General features: G+C 45.6%; 1 protein-coding gene across 1 annotated transcript in view; it reads left to right on the top strand.

Moving 5' to 3' along the window:
- The first annotated feature begins 288 nt into the window (after positions 1 to 288).
- LOC137432878 (cohesin subunit SA-2) overlaps positions 289 to 15,269 on the top strand; it is a 287,468-nt gene continuing 272,487 nt past the window's right edge. The window contains exon 1 of the mRNA XM_068125155.2: positions 289 to 434. The gene's annotated coding sequence lies outside the window, so the exon portion shown is untranslated. The remainder of the gene's footprint in view (positions 435 to 15,269) is intronic.

The raw sequence follows: 15,269 nt of genomic DNA, 5'->3' as shown, positions 1-15,269 counted from the left end.
CTCTTTAAAATTCCACTTTTTTTTTTTAAAACCGAGATCAAGTTATTTTTCCATTTTGCATCATCATTTTCTCTCTTTTGAATTTGAATCACAATCCATACTCGTACTGCTTCAACCTTTTTCGCTCCCAACAAGTCTCCGCTGCTCTCGCAGCTCCGCCTCTCGGGCAAGCGACGACGGCGGCAACGGAAAAAATGTAGGGGAGAGGAAGAAGAAGCACACTTTGGAAATTGGAAGGGAGTGGGAGAGGAAAGGGCGGAGGATGAGGAGAATGAGGAGGAGGAGGTTAGGGCGGGAAGGAAAGGAAGAGAGTGGAGTCTGTGAGGGATCGCTAGGGGGCGACAAGCGGCCGAGAGCAGGGGGCCAACGGGCCACGTACTCATACCGCCAGATGGCACCTTAGCCTAACGCGTTTTGCCGCCGCTTCTCTTCGGGTAAGATCCCCTTCGTGGTTGTTTTTTTTTTTTAAACCCACCTCCCCCATCGGCCTCCGCCGCTGAGCTTTCGGCCGTCCTTCGGCCCAGATTGCCGGCTCGGCAGGCCTCGGGTGCCCGGGGAAGGCAACCAATATGGTGGAGTCGATGGCGGGCGGGGTCGGGTGTAGAGGGTGAGCGAGCCGAGGCCTGGGCCGGCCCGCTCCGAGCCCCCCAGTTTAACAAGATGGCGAGGCGGCCGGGGGAGGGAGGGAGGCCCGGGGAATGGCGGCCGCGGCGAGCTGTCGTGCCGCGTGGAGAGGGCCGTGTCCGCGCCTCAAATGGCTGCGCCCCGAGTACGAAGGGAACGAACTCAAAGTGGGGGAAGGTCTGACGTACAGTACGTCGTGCTTCGAGCGACTTTCCAGTAGGACAAAGTCGTAAAAGGCAAACGGTCGTTCATAAACAACTCATCCGATGAGAATGTTGATCGGGTTCGGGTGTTCGGGTCGCCAAGGCGATTGTTTGGTTGTGAATGTAAGAATTGAGTTTGGGCAAAAATAGTTGTGTGTTTCTGTGTGTGTGTGTGTGTGTGTTTCTGTGTCTGCGTCTGCATGACCTTTCAAACTCACTCCCCTAATACATGAGACAACTTCTTCACCGCTTGAGTGATGCTCGCACAACTGAGTGCAGGACGTACTGTGTGCAGAAAGACAATAACACGGGTGTAACTGTACAGAGTGGGGAGTATTGTAGAACAATTGTTTCATTTATAAAGCCTGACAGCGCTGTGTATAAATTATAATGAAGAAGTGAAAAAAGTGACGAGGTTGCACAGTTTGAACAGAAAAAAGTTTTGACAGTTGGGCAGCTCTATGAGGTGGGGGTGAGGGGGTGGAGGAAGAAGGTGGGAAAAGAGTACCAACTATGCAGTAATTTAACAAAATTTAGTGAGAATGCCTTGTGAGGTGGTATGGGTGGGCAAGGAGAGTTTGGTGGGGGGCATAGAGGTCAGCAGGACTGTAGATCGGTGAAAGGGGGCTGGCTGGCAGAGGTGTACTGTCAGGCGTTTCCTGTCGGGCTTTTAGGGTTGGGGGTGCTGCTGTGGCGAAGGGGGGAAAGGGCGTCCCTGTGGGGCGAAAGGGGCGGAGGAGTCCGGTCAGAAGAAAGGGGTTCTGGTGGGGGGTTGGTGGGGCGAAAGGGGTGCTTTTGGGGGCATTCAGTTTGGCAAAAGTGGGTGGGTGTGTCCATTCAGGTGAAAGGGGGTGCCACCGGGGACGTCTGGTCTGGCGAAAGGGGTGCTGTCGGTGAGTCCGGTCAATCAAAATGGGAAGAGGCATCCAGGCTTAGGGTCCATCTGGTCGGTAAAACGGGCAGATGGCAGGGGCGCACGGTCGGGCAATCAGGGCAGGCTAAGAGTGCGGTTGCATCCAGTTGGGTGAAATGTGTGTCTGGTCAAGGGAAAGGGGTGCATGTGTGTGCGTGTCTGTTTGGGCGGAAGTCTTTGGTTGGGAAACACAGCACCGGTGGGGATGTTCAGTTAGGGAAAAATGTGGGCACCGGTTGAGCATAGGTGGTGCATGTCGGAGCTACTGGTCAGATGAAAAGAGTGTGGGCATCCTGTCGGGTTTGGTCAAGCAAAGGGTGCTTCTGAAAGGCATATTGGCGGAGGTGTCCGGTCAGGCAAAAGGTGGCAGGCACATCCATTCAGGTGAAAGGGGTGCTGGCGAGGGATTCTGGTCAGGCAATAGGGGTGGGCGAAGAGTGTGGGGGCGTCCGGTCTGGTGAAATGCATGTCCGGTTGTGGAAAAGGGGGTGTTTGGGTTGGGTCGGGCGAAAGGGGCGGGGTGACTGGTCAAGTGAAGGGGGTGGGGGGAGATAGATAGAGTGAAAGTAGTGGGGTGACTGGTCGAGTGAAAGGTGTAGGGTCTTTCGGTCATGCAAAAAGGTGGGGGAGTTTGATCGGGCAAAATGAGGCTGGCAAGGTTGTTTGGTGAGGCGAAAGAGGGTGCTGATGTTGGGTGCTTGGTCGTGCAAAATGGCACAGATAGTGGTGTTTGGTTGGGCAAAAGGGTGCCAGCAGAGGCCTCCAGTCACGAGAAAGGTACGTGGCATTGGGTAGCGGAAAAAGGGGCCGGTGGCGGGGTCCTTCGGGCCAAGGGGGTGTACATTTATGCAAAAGGCGTAGGCGGGGGCAGTTGGTCAGGCAAAAGGGCACCGGCCGGGGCGTCTTGTTGGGTGAAAGGGATGGGAGCATCCAGTCGGGCGAATGGGGCGTTGGTGGGTGCGTCTGTTCAGGTGGAAGACACTCCGGTGGGGGCGTCTGGTCAGGAGAAAGGTGTGCCTGTGGAGACGTTTGGTCAGACAAAAAGGTGTCCGCTGTCTGCTCCAGCCTGTGTGGCGTTTGCTCGGGTGGAAAGATATGTCGGCTGCTTCTGCTATTCAGGCGAAAGGGGCAGTGGCATCTGGTTGGGCATAAGGGGCATCCGGTCTGGTGAAAGGGGGTCCTTCGGTTGGGCGAAAGGTTGTCAGCTATCTTTAAAGCTAAAATAACTACCTAACCAAATAATTTATAGTAACGGAGGATGCTAACAAATTGATTTTAATTGTTTTGCAATATTCAAGACAGAATGCCTTCATCCCTTAAATGCTTTGCTCACTTTTCCAAAGGTGTGCAGTTTCTCCAAATTAAATAAAATCATCTGTTGATATCCGCGAACAACCAAATGAACCGCAATAGTCAAAGTTGGTGCAGTGCCAAAAACAATCCGGTACTACGAGGCCTTGTCATGGCTACATGCAGTTACACAGTTGGATCACTTCCTGGTGACGAAGTTGAAACGGTCAGCTCTGCTTCCGGTTGGGTACACCTCAAACGGTTATGCCATTTGGAATGGAATATTTAACCTTAATTGCCAAACGCTCCCAAATTTGGCGTCTGTGTTGTGCAGTAAGAACAAGGGTGCAACGCACAAAAACATTTGCAAGCACAGAATGAAAGATGGAGACACTGAAGTCCAGATACGAAGAGGAAATGAGAATGCAAATGAAAGCAAAAGTGGGATTCCGAGGGAGCAATTAAATCCGAGAAATATGAAAGTTTGAGTGTTGTCCCCCGTCAGTATTTTCCACGAGGAAATGAGCAAACTTTGACGTCGTCCTTCGTATTTTTGCTCCTCGTGATGGTAGGAAGGGCAAACAACTAGAAATGTTGAGTGAGAGTAACAGGAGACCTTCTCATGGTTGGTGTTAGCACGTAAGACAGTACTAAATATCTGTTGGGCTCTGAAAGTAGGCCAAGGTATGCTAAGTGCAGTGCGAAGCAAAGTAAAGCCAACGTTTCTGGCATTAACCCTTCATCGGAGCAAGAGGCCAAAGGGCGAACACCCAGAACGCCGACTTTATTCTTCTTCTCCCCACTGTGGATAGCATACCTTTCTCAAATTTGAACTGACAAAGCCTATTGTTTGAAACAGTTATTAATTCATTTTCAGGTATCCTTGACAACAAAGTGGCACAAGGGCACCATTACCCCTCCCCCCGCCCGCCCCCACTTCTGTCTACTGAATGTTTCTCTACGAGATTGGCATATCCTGCAGTTTTCGCCCAAGTTTTATTTTCATTTGTGAAGGTTGTGTAAATCCCTTCCTGCTTGTCTGGCAAATGGTGTTGCAAACGCAGCAACATGGCATTGCACGATGGAGCGGACGGTGTATGTTAATGCGTTACTATAACACGGAGCACGAACAGTTAAAAAGAAAATGGACGCAGAGCCCATTCCCCATGCACAGCATAACCTCCACCTTTTCTGGCTTTGAATCCTGATGCACCACCTTTTTTATCCTAAATATACAGATGAAAGCTTTGCATTGGGTAGCTCATGAAGCAAACTGTGATGAAAATGTAATCCAGCAGTGATTGGTTTGTTACATGCAAAATAGAAGATTTTTCAAGTGTATTGGTCGGATGCGTTTGTGGTTCTGTCTGTCTGTTTGTTTGTCACCGGCCTACAGGTCACAATTCTAAACTGATCGTCACGAAACGTCACCAAGTTGTATAGGTCGTCCCAATTGAGAAGCCTATTGTTTTTGGGGGTCCAAAGATCAAAAGGTCAACATAGGCCAAAGGTCACCAACTTTGCTAAATTTCTAAAATCCTCAATTTTCATCCGATTGACTTGAAATTTGAAGAGGACTTGCATATCTGGTCACTGAATTCAACCACTTATTATATTTTCGGTAAACACAGGCCAAAAGGTCAACATAGGCCAAATTTCTAGAATCACCAATTTTCATCCGATTGACTTGAAAATTGAACAGCATTTGCACATTGAGTCACAAAATAGGGAAACGAACTATTTTTGAGGTCAACAGGTCAAAGGTCAACTCAAGGTCAACCTTCCAAAATCATCAATTTTCATCTGAAAAATCGTCACTTTTCTTCCTGTTGACCCGAGCTTTGATCAAGATTGTCAATTTTAATCTTGATGAAATGGACAATTTGCTGTATCAATGGAATTTTTTTTTCTTGGGGAGGGAGGCGGGGGGGGGGGGGGGGGGGGGAGGGATTTTGCAAGTATCGTACTCCGCATGACGTCTTCTTGTTACTTGCAAAATCGAAGATTTTTCAAGTATTTCGGCCGGTTGCGTTTGTGGTTCTGTCTGTCTGTTTGTCTGTTTGTCTGTCTGTTTGTTTGTCACCGGCCTACAGGTCACAATTTTCAACCAATCTTCACGAAACTTCACCAAATGGTAGAGTTGGTCAAAATCAAGAAGCCTATTGTTGTTGGGGTCAAAAGGTCAACATAGGCAAAAAGGTCAACATAGGCCAAATTTCTAAAATCCTCAATTTTCATCCGATTGACTTGAAATTTGAAGAGAACTTGCATATCTGGTCACTGAATTCAACCACCAAGTATTTTTGAGGTCAACATAGGCCAAAACGTTAACATAGGCCAAGTTTCAAAAATCCTCAATTTTCATCCGATTGACTTGAAATTTGAAGAGGACTTGCATATCTGGTCACTGAATTCAACCACCAAGTATTTTGAGGTCAACATGGGCCAAAAGGTCAACATAGGCCGAATTTCTAAAATCCTCTTTTCATCCAATTGACTTGAAATTTGAAGAGGACTTGCATATCTGGTCACTGAATTCAACCACCAAGTATTTTTGAGGTCAACATAGGCCAAAAGGTCAACATAGGCCAAATTTCTAAAATCCTCAATTTTCATCCAATTGACTTGAAATTTGAAGAGGACTTGCATATATGGTCACTGAATTCAACCACCAAGTATACTTGAGGTCAACATAGGCCAAAAGGTCAACATAGGCCAAATTTCCAAAATCCTCAATTTTCATCCAATTGACTTGAAATTTGAAGAGGACTTGCATATCTGGTCACTGAATTCAACCACAAATTATATTTTCGGTGAACACAGGCCAAAAGGTCAACATAGGCCAAAAGGTCAACATAGGCCAAATTTCTAAAATCCTCAGTTTTCATCCGATTGACTTGAAATTTGAAGAGGACTTGCATATCTGGTCACTGAATTCAACCACCAAGTATATTTGAGGTCAACATAGGCCAAAAGGTCAACATGGGCCACATTTCTAAAATCCTCAATGTTCATCTGATTGACTTGAAATTTGAAGAGGACTTGCATATCTGGTCACTGAATTCAACCACCAAGTATACTTGAGGTCAACATAGGCCAAATTTCCAAAATCCTCAATTTCCATCCAATTGACTTGAAATTTGAAGAGGACTTGCATATCTGGTCACTGAATTCAACCACTTATTATATTTTCGGTAAACACAGGCCAAAAGGTCAACATAGGCCAAATTTCTAAAATCACCAATTTTCATTTTATTGACTTGAACTTCTAAGAGGATTTATATATATATGGTCACTGAATTCAACCACCATCTATTTTTGAGGTCAACATAGGCCAAAAGGTCAACATAGGCCAAATTTTTTATATCCTCAATTTTCATCAGATTGACTTGAAAATTGAACAGCATTTGCACATTGAGTCACTAAATAGGGAAAGTAACTATTTTTGAGGTCAAAAGTTCAAAGGTCAACTCAAGGTCAACCTTCCAAAATCATCATTTTTCATCCTGTTGACCCGAGCTTTGATCAACATTGTCAATTTTAATCTTGATGAAATGGACAATTTGCTGTATCCATGGAATTTTTTTTCTTGGGGGTGGGGGCGGATTTTGCAAGTACCGTGCTCCGCATGACGTCTTCTTGTTTCTTTATTTATTTTGGCTAGAGCATTTTGCAATAAATGTGATTCCATGGAGGCGGCTTGACACGTTGATTTCCTCATTATCTCGGTTCTCTGTTTGACCTTCTTTGCAAATTTCTTGTTTTATTTCTCCCCTTGTTATGGCTTCGACAAGTCTCTCAAGTACCCGTGTCTCACATTGGTGTCCGATTGTGTAATTTGCAGAATCGGCATTTTCCACTGTGCTCTTCGAGTCGAGTATTTGCCTGCGTTGTATTCCAAAGATAATTATGTGACATGATTCCATAATTCCTTTGCTCTGCTGCTGCATAACAGCTGTCATCTGATATTTCAAAATAAAGAAAAGATTTTGCCAAAAGGTTTTTAAACCTTGCTGCCGAAATGACCTCGTTTGTTTTTTAGATGGCTTATCATGGAGTAAAAAAAATTTTGGTCTTGAAATATTCATCTTTGAAAGACTTTTTTTTCTTTTCTTAGCAATCAGAGGCTCATGCAGCAGCTTCAAAATCACATTCAGGGCGGACATTGGACATCGTTGTGGTTTACGTGAATCGCATGGACATTAGCATATGATGGACAAACATGCATGGTATATTGATCGGTTTTGAACCTGGGTACCTTAGACCAGGAGCTACGGAAGTGGTTGAGATGGAAACACTAACGAGGCAATCCAGTTGTGCTGTGTTCTGGTAATATTTTTGTTTGAATCTTCTTTAATTTAGATTTGTCCTGCTCAGATATTTTAATTATTATTGCTTCAAGCAGGCGGTCACCATCATCTGTTGCCGTCTCCTATCCCTACCTATGATCTTTTTCTACCGCCATTACCCCTACCTCACCCAACCCTCTGACTTGCTTGGTACTGTTTCCTTCCCTCCTCTCACTCTCTTTGCCTCTGTCTCTCAATCTGTCTCTCTGTCCATCTGTCCATCTGTCTCTCTATTTCTCTGTTTGTCTGTCTGTCTGTCTTTCTCTCTGTCTGTCACCCAATGTCACTCTCATTGTCACTCTCAATGTCACTCTCAGTGTCACTCTCAATGTCACTCTCATTCTCACTGTCAATGTCACTCTCAATGTCACTCTCAATGTCACTCCCAATCTCACTGTCAATCTCACTCCCAATCTCACTCCCAATCTCACTCTGACTCTGACTCTGACTCTGACTCTCACTCATCGCACTCACTCATCGCACTCACTCATCGCACTCACTCATCACACTCACTCATCGCACTCACTCATCGCACTCACTCATCGCACTCACTCATCGCACTCACTCATCGCACTCACTCATCGCACTCACTCATCGCACTCACTCATCGCACTCACTCATCGCACTCACTCATCGCACTCACTCATCGCTCTCACTCATCGCTCTCACTCATCGCACTCACTCATCGCACTCACTCATCGCACTCACTCATCGCTCTCACTCATCTCTCACTCATCTCTCACTCATCTCTCTCTCACTCTCACTCTCTCACTCTCTCACTCTCTCACTCTCTCACTCTCACTCTCTCACTCTCACTCTCTCACTCTCACTCTCTCACTCTCACTCTCTCACTCTCACTCTCTCACTCTCACTCTCTCACTCTCTCACTCTCTCACTCTCACTCACTCTCTCTCACTCTCTCTCTCTCACTCTCACTCTCTCACTCTCACTCTCACTATCTCACTCTCTCACACTCTCACTCTCACTCACTCTCACTCTCACTCTCACTCTCTCACTCACTCTCACTCTCACTCTCACTCTCTCACTCTCACTCTCTCACTCTCACTCACTCTCACTCTCACTCTCACTCTCTCACTCTCACTCACTCTCACTCTCACTCTCTCACTCTCACTCTCTCACTCTCTCTCACTCTCACTCTCACTCTCACTCACTCACTCACTCTCACTCACTCACTCTCACTCACTCACTCTCACTCACTCACTCTCACTCACTCACTCTCACTCACTCTCACTCACTCTCACTCTCCCCCTCTCTCTCCTTTTCCTATCTGGTTATTCCCTTGCTTGTTGATTCCAACTATAGCGCCGCTTCATTGTATTTTATTCCTACCCTGTCACATTGATCTTTCAAGAGTTTTCATCTTGGATTGAAAAAAACATAGTGCTGGCTACATTTGGTGTAAAGCAGATTATTTGAAGGATAGCAGTAAACTGTATCAATGACCATGGAAAATAATTTGAGCTGTCCTAGTGACAGGAGCAGGTATGTTGTTGGCTTGGACTGCTTCTTTAATGAGCCAGCAAGGGAAGTTTCAAATTGGAACAAATTTAACCCTTTGCACAGCATTTTGTCTGGCAAGCCCTTTAAATATGTTGCTATGGTTTCTTTCAATGGTCTTTGTAGGGTCTGATTCACTTGGTGGTTTGACTTTGCTTTTAGCTTTTAATGTACTAGGGCATGCCCGTACTATATCTATATCTAAAATTATATCCCCCCCCGCCCCCTCTATTTACATGAAATGGTTTGGTCCAAAGCGAACGGCTTGCGAGTGGTGACAATCCCCCCCCCTCTATTTACATGCAATGGTTTGGTCCAAAGCGAACGGCTTCCGGAGTTTGGTAAAGAAATCGCCATCGCGTGCACAAACGCGCAGGAAAGCGAATGAAACGCAAATTCGTTTTTATTAGTTGTAAAACATAGTTTAACGCCAACATAGTTTGCAAACGTGAAATAAATGAATACGCTCTCAAATGTGCCATCCGAGGCAGAGTGTGTCCTCCACGTTCGGCACACGCGATCGTTCGCTGCTCTCTGATTGGTTGAATCGTTTTTTGGACATAGCTCGGTAAGTAATTGTCCGATTAATATGAAACCTTGAAAAGGCACATCCTCGGGTCCCCAGCAATATACCTGGCAAGTTAAAAGTATATCGGACCCGTGGTTGTCGAGAAACAGCGGTCACAGACAAACAAACGTACAGACAGAGATTACTGGAATTATAGATAGATTAATCTTCGATGAAGGATTGAATGTTTTTTCTCTTTCCTTCACCCCTGCATTCACTTTATTACCACTGATCTGCCTTCATTCCTCTTCCTTTCATTACCTCCCTATCAGTGGGATACAAAACGTAAGCTGTTCGGCCTGGCAGAGGTGGGCACTCTACAGAGTGCCGTTCTAGTTACCTCCTCCACCAAAGGTGAATGGAGGTTATGTTTTCACGTCTGTCTGTCTTTGTTTGTGTACAATATATCTCAAAAAGTTGTGGACGGATTCAAACTAAATTTGGCGGGGAGGTCGTGTATGTGACAAGGAGGAAATTATTAGATTTTGGTGAAGATCCGGATCCGGCTAGGAGAATTTGTTGTGATTCTTCACCTTTGGGAGACAGGGCCAAAACCGACAAATAGCAGGATATCTCAAAATTTGTGGATGGATTTGGACAAAACTTGGTGTAGAGGTTGGGTTTGTGATAAAGACTAATCAATTCGATTTTGGTGAAGATCTGAATATTGATTCCAATAGGAGAATTATTGTCCCCCGTCGCACCGCCGAGCGAAAGGGGGACTATAGGTTTCCCCCTCCGTCCGTGTGTGCGTCCGTCCGTTCGGGCATGCGTGCGTGCGTCCGTGTGTGCGGGCGTGCATGCGTGCGTAAGCGAAGGACCGAATTCTAATTTGGTGTGTGGATGCAACTAGGCATATGGAAGAACCCTATTGAAAATTAGGTCGCCACGTCAAAATCCAAGATGGCCGCCACCATGTATGTCTGAACCTTGTGAGTGGAATATCTTGAAAGATAAATGAACTACTAACTTCTAATCTGGTGTGTGGGTGTATCTCGGCATAAGGAAGAACGCTATTGAAAATTGGGTCGCCACGTCAAAATCCGATATGGCCGCCTCCATGTATGTCTGAACCTTGTGAGTGGAATATCTTGAAAAATAAGCGAAGTACCAACTTCTAATCTGGTGTGTGGGTGTATCTAGGCATAAGGAAGAACGCTATTGAAAATTGGGTCGCCACGTCAAAATCCAAGATGGCCACCTCCATGTATGTCTGAACCTTGAGCGAAATATCATATCACAGCATGTTTTCTGCGTCTTCCACTTTGTCAACTCACATCACTTCCCCGACGGGGGACTGAGGCGTAACGTTTGTTTAATATCATGTTATTTATCCCTTTTCGCCCGATCTCAAAATGGAAAGAATCACTTAAGAAATGAAATAATATAATTCTCACATCCGAATCCATATGCAGATCTTCACCAAAATCGAATAGAATCGGCCTTGTCAGACATCCAACTGGTCCACCAAGTTTCGTCCAAATCTGTCCATAACTATTTGAGATATCCTGCCATGTATCGGTTTTAGCCCTATCATTCAATGGTGAAGAATTACTTAAGTATTAAACAAGCGTTACGCCTAGGTCCCCTGTCGGTGAAGTGATGTGAGTTGACAAAGTGGAAGATGCAATGCGGCCATCTTGGATTTTGACGTGGCGACCCAATTTTCAACAGCCTTCTTCCTTATGCCTAGATACACCCACACACCAGATTAGAAGTTGGTACTCTGCTTATTTTTCAAGATATTCCCCTCACAAGGTTCAGACATACATGGCGGTGGCCATCTTGGATTTTGACATGGCGACCCAATTTTCAATAGCGTTCTTCCTTATGCGTAGATACACCCACACACCAGATTAGAAGGTAGTAGTTCGTTTATTTTTCAAGATATTTCGCTCACAAGGTTCAGACATATATATGGTGGCGGCCATCTTGGATTTTGATCCGCGGGGGACAAATTTGATCCGCGGTGGCCATCTTGGAAAAATCGAAGGTTTTTCAAGTATATTGGTCGGTTGCGTTTGTGGTTCTGTCTGTCTGTTTGTTTGTCTGTTTGTTTGTCACTGGCCTACAGGTCACAATTCTAAACCGATCGTCACTAAACTTCACCAAGTGAAACATAGGCCAAATTTCTAAAATCCTCAATTTTCATCCGATTGACTTGAAATTTGAAGAGAACTTGCATATCTGGTCACTCAATTGAACCACCAAGTATTTTTGAGGTCAACATAGGCCAAAAGGTCAACATAGGCCAAAATTTCTAAAATCCTCAATTTTCATCCAATTGACTTGAAATTTGACGATGACTTGCATATCTGGTCACTGAATTCAACCACCAAGTATATTTGAGGTCAACATAGGCCAAAAGGTCAACATAGGCCAAATTTATAAAATCCTCAATTTTCATCCAATTGACTTGAAATTTGAAGATGACTTCCATATCTGGTCACTGAATTCAACCACAAATTATATTTTAGGTAAACATAGGCCAAAAGGTCAACATAGGCCGAATTTCTAAAATCACCAATTTTCATTTGATTGACTTGAAATTCTAATAGCCCAGCAGATATGTGAAAAAATTGTGCTTTTGGTGATACAAGCATGAAATTTTGAACACTGATAGAGCATACTACTAGGAAGATTTTTGGATATAGGGGCATTCAAATCTTTTCCTAGGGACAAAATGGCGGCCATTTTAAAAATGGCCGTTTACGGATAATAAGATACACAGTACCGATGTCTATAAAACTAGATTTACTTATTGCTCAAGCACACCTATGATGTTTTTTTCACGTAAACAGGTTGTAAGATCATAATTAAATGTCAACAAACTCACATAACATTTATTTGGTCCTTATTCTTTACAAAAATAATTACTTTTTGAGCTATTTTGAGCAAACTCCAGAAACACAATGGAAATGAAGTGAAAATGCCACATTAACGCTGTGGAAGTGACTTTCACTATAAAACAGTCTACAAAACAGTCTTCCACATGTTTGTGTATATATAACAGGTGTGTTATTCCTCCTGTATACTATCGTGTGCACTCCCCTGCACAGTGACACAGAGCTGAGCACTGGAGTGCGGCCTTAACACACTTGCACTGTTTCCTGCAACCCTTCTTGCATCCACATCTAATCAATTGTCGGCATGCCTCAGTTGCCTCTGTGAGGGTTGTCCAATATATCCCCCAGCCGTTATTACTCTGTTTCCAACCCCATTCACTTGGCGATGGGAGCTCAGGTGTGCAAATCATCATCTGGCCCCAACAAAAGCCGGCTTGGTAGGCAGCTCTCTTGATGTGTTGTCTGAGGGCTTCTTGCGTTGGTGGGATAGCCTCTATTGATCTACCAGTCTGGGTGAAGAGATGCTTGCGGGCATCGTTAACATGTTCCTGGCTGCTTGTTCGATCGTAGAGCAGAACAACAAAACGCTCCAGTGGATCCATGTTGTCATTTGCAGTTGAAATGGTTGGTGTGGCAGCCAGTGCGCAGAAAGCTGAGGTGACCTCATCATAGGCTTTCCATGTTTCCCATGCTGTTTTCTTCCCCCTTCCGCCGAAGCAGGACACGGTGTCACACCCAGTGAAGGCGTGGAAGAATGGCAACCCTCGGCACTTGTTTGGTCCCAGTGCCACAGCCATCTCGTGAGCTGCCAAGTGCCTGAAATTCTTCCCTGTGCCAAAAGCAACCCAGAGTTCATCGATGTCAAGATATCCAGTTGCTGCCACTGCAAGGATCAAAACATCTGTGTCCACTGTGCGGATTGACACCTTGGTATAGCCCTGTCTGACTGCATCTTGGACATGGAGTAGTATCCTTGTATCTGCCTCCTCGTGACTACACGGGGAAAGACCAGTAACATCTCGTGGCTGTGTACAAAAAACTTCTTTGTGGTTTGTGGTGACGATTTGCTTGTCAGTCTCAATGTTTGCTATCCTCGTTGCTAGAAAGTCAAACAACTCCACCTTGTTCTCGTCTATGCGAAGGAAGGCCTGCCAGTTTCGAGGGATGGAACTAGATGGCTCAACTCGTCTCCTGGTGCCTTTACCCCTCGTCTTCCTGGTGTCGGCTTTCAAACTGTCTGGGAAATATTCATCCCAGATAATATCAACCCTGCTCTTATTTTGTATCTGAGATGTGATGTATGGCAAGAATACTAGTGATGCATACTCAGAGAAGGTCTTCGCATTACGAGGTGCCAGCATGTTCACGATGGCTGCTCCATCCAGGATCATGACTTCAACAGGGGGGCTTACATCATCATTTTCCCGTGAGGTGATCAGATCTTCTAAGCACCCAACCAGATCAGACTTGGTTCCAAGCCGGATTTTGCCCATTTGTGACAATGCAGGGGGACAAGCTTGGTTTTCATGTGCAAAGAATTCATCAAGATCTCCATTCCGTGTCTGGGATGCAATAAACAGCCTGGAGAACAGAACGCAGTCATTCTTCAGAGATACCACCTTCAACTCTGTTCTTGACTTCTCTCTGACTGGGGGTCGGCTGAAGAGAGGGAGATTGTTTCTTTTTATTGGGTCAGTGATAGGCTTTGTCTGATGTACAAGCCTCTCGTTCACATATGTGTCATACTGTTCTTTTCCCAGCTACTCGATCTGGTAAAGGGTGTTGATGACTGCTGGGTCTGCCAGGTCTCTGCTGTCTAGCACCAAGAGATCTTTGCTGTCGTCACAGAATGGGTTCCCCATCTCTCCTATGACACGGGTGAGTGCTCTCACATCTCGAGCAAAGGCTACCTGCGTGTGCTTTGTCTGTTCATGGTGTTTTAGTTCAGTTTTCCTAATTCTTTTTTCTGTTGTGGCCTCGAACTTATAGATCAGTTTGGCCATCTCTGGACCAGACACCATCCATCGGCGCAAAGCTGCAGCATTCTCCGTAAGACCTACAGCCCCTCCATCACCTTTCACCAATGCATTATTTTGCTCGTGTGCCTGGTCTAAGGCTATGGCAGAGAATGCACGTGTAGTCTTCTTCATGGTGAAGTTTCCTGCCAGAAACTGTGCGTATACAGTTGGATGCTTTGTTGCAAGTGTCACCATGTCGCGCAAGTGAACTGGGATCCACCTGGCATAGTTTGTATGTCCCAAGGCGAAGAACCATGGTACAAGCTTGGTCAGAGCATCAGTGTACAGTTGGAAGTTTCCTTCACGGACGGATCTCACATAGATCAGGACTGCCAGTTCTAGCTGCATAATTAGGAACCAGAACTGAAACTGTGGACTTGCATTGGCTTGTTCACCGCACCAGTCATCTAGTGGTATCGTATCCTGTCCCTCATCTAGTCCACTGGTGTACTGGCTGTAGGCTTCCTTCAGGAGAAGATAGAGAGTACTGGCTGTGACTTGGTGTGCTCGTCGTGTGCGTGTCACATGGGTCACTTTCAGGAAGGAATCAGCAGTACCACTTGTAGCAACCCCTGCAAGCATCAGAACGCCTGTCCACCCACTGCTATCCAGAAGGTCACCGAGGGTTTTCCATGCTGCCATCTCAATATGGAGTCCACCAAAGACCATGACGAAGTGATCTTCTCCGTGTGTTTCTGGCCATCTCCATTGGATCTGTTTGGCAAGTGTGTACAGTGGCTGATCAAGTGTGATTACAGGGATCTGACCTGGATTCAGAATATCGATTGCTTTCTTGATGACATCCATGGAGTGACGAATCATTGCCACAGATTTTGCCTGGTCATAGAAGAGAGGCAGCAATGAAGTTAAGGCCACACTACACTCTGGTTCTTCTGGAATAGACTGCTTGCTGGCATGGTATCCAGCCCATGATACTGTC

The sequence above is a fragment of the Myxine glutinosa genome, chromosome 8 (assembly GCF_964187855.1).
Source record: "Myxine glutinosa chromosome 8, kmMyxGlut1.1, whole genome shotgun sequence".
NCBI classification, from domain to species: Eukaryota; Metazoa; Chordata; class Myxini; order Myxiniformes; family Myxinidae; genus Myxine; species Myxine glutinosa.
This window is presented reverse-complemented; position numbering and strand designations above follow the sequence as displayed.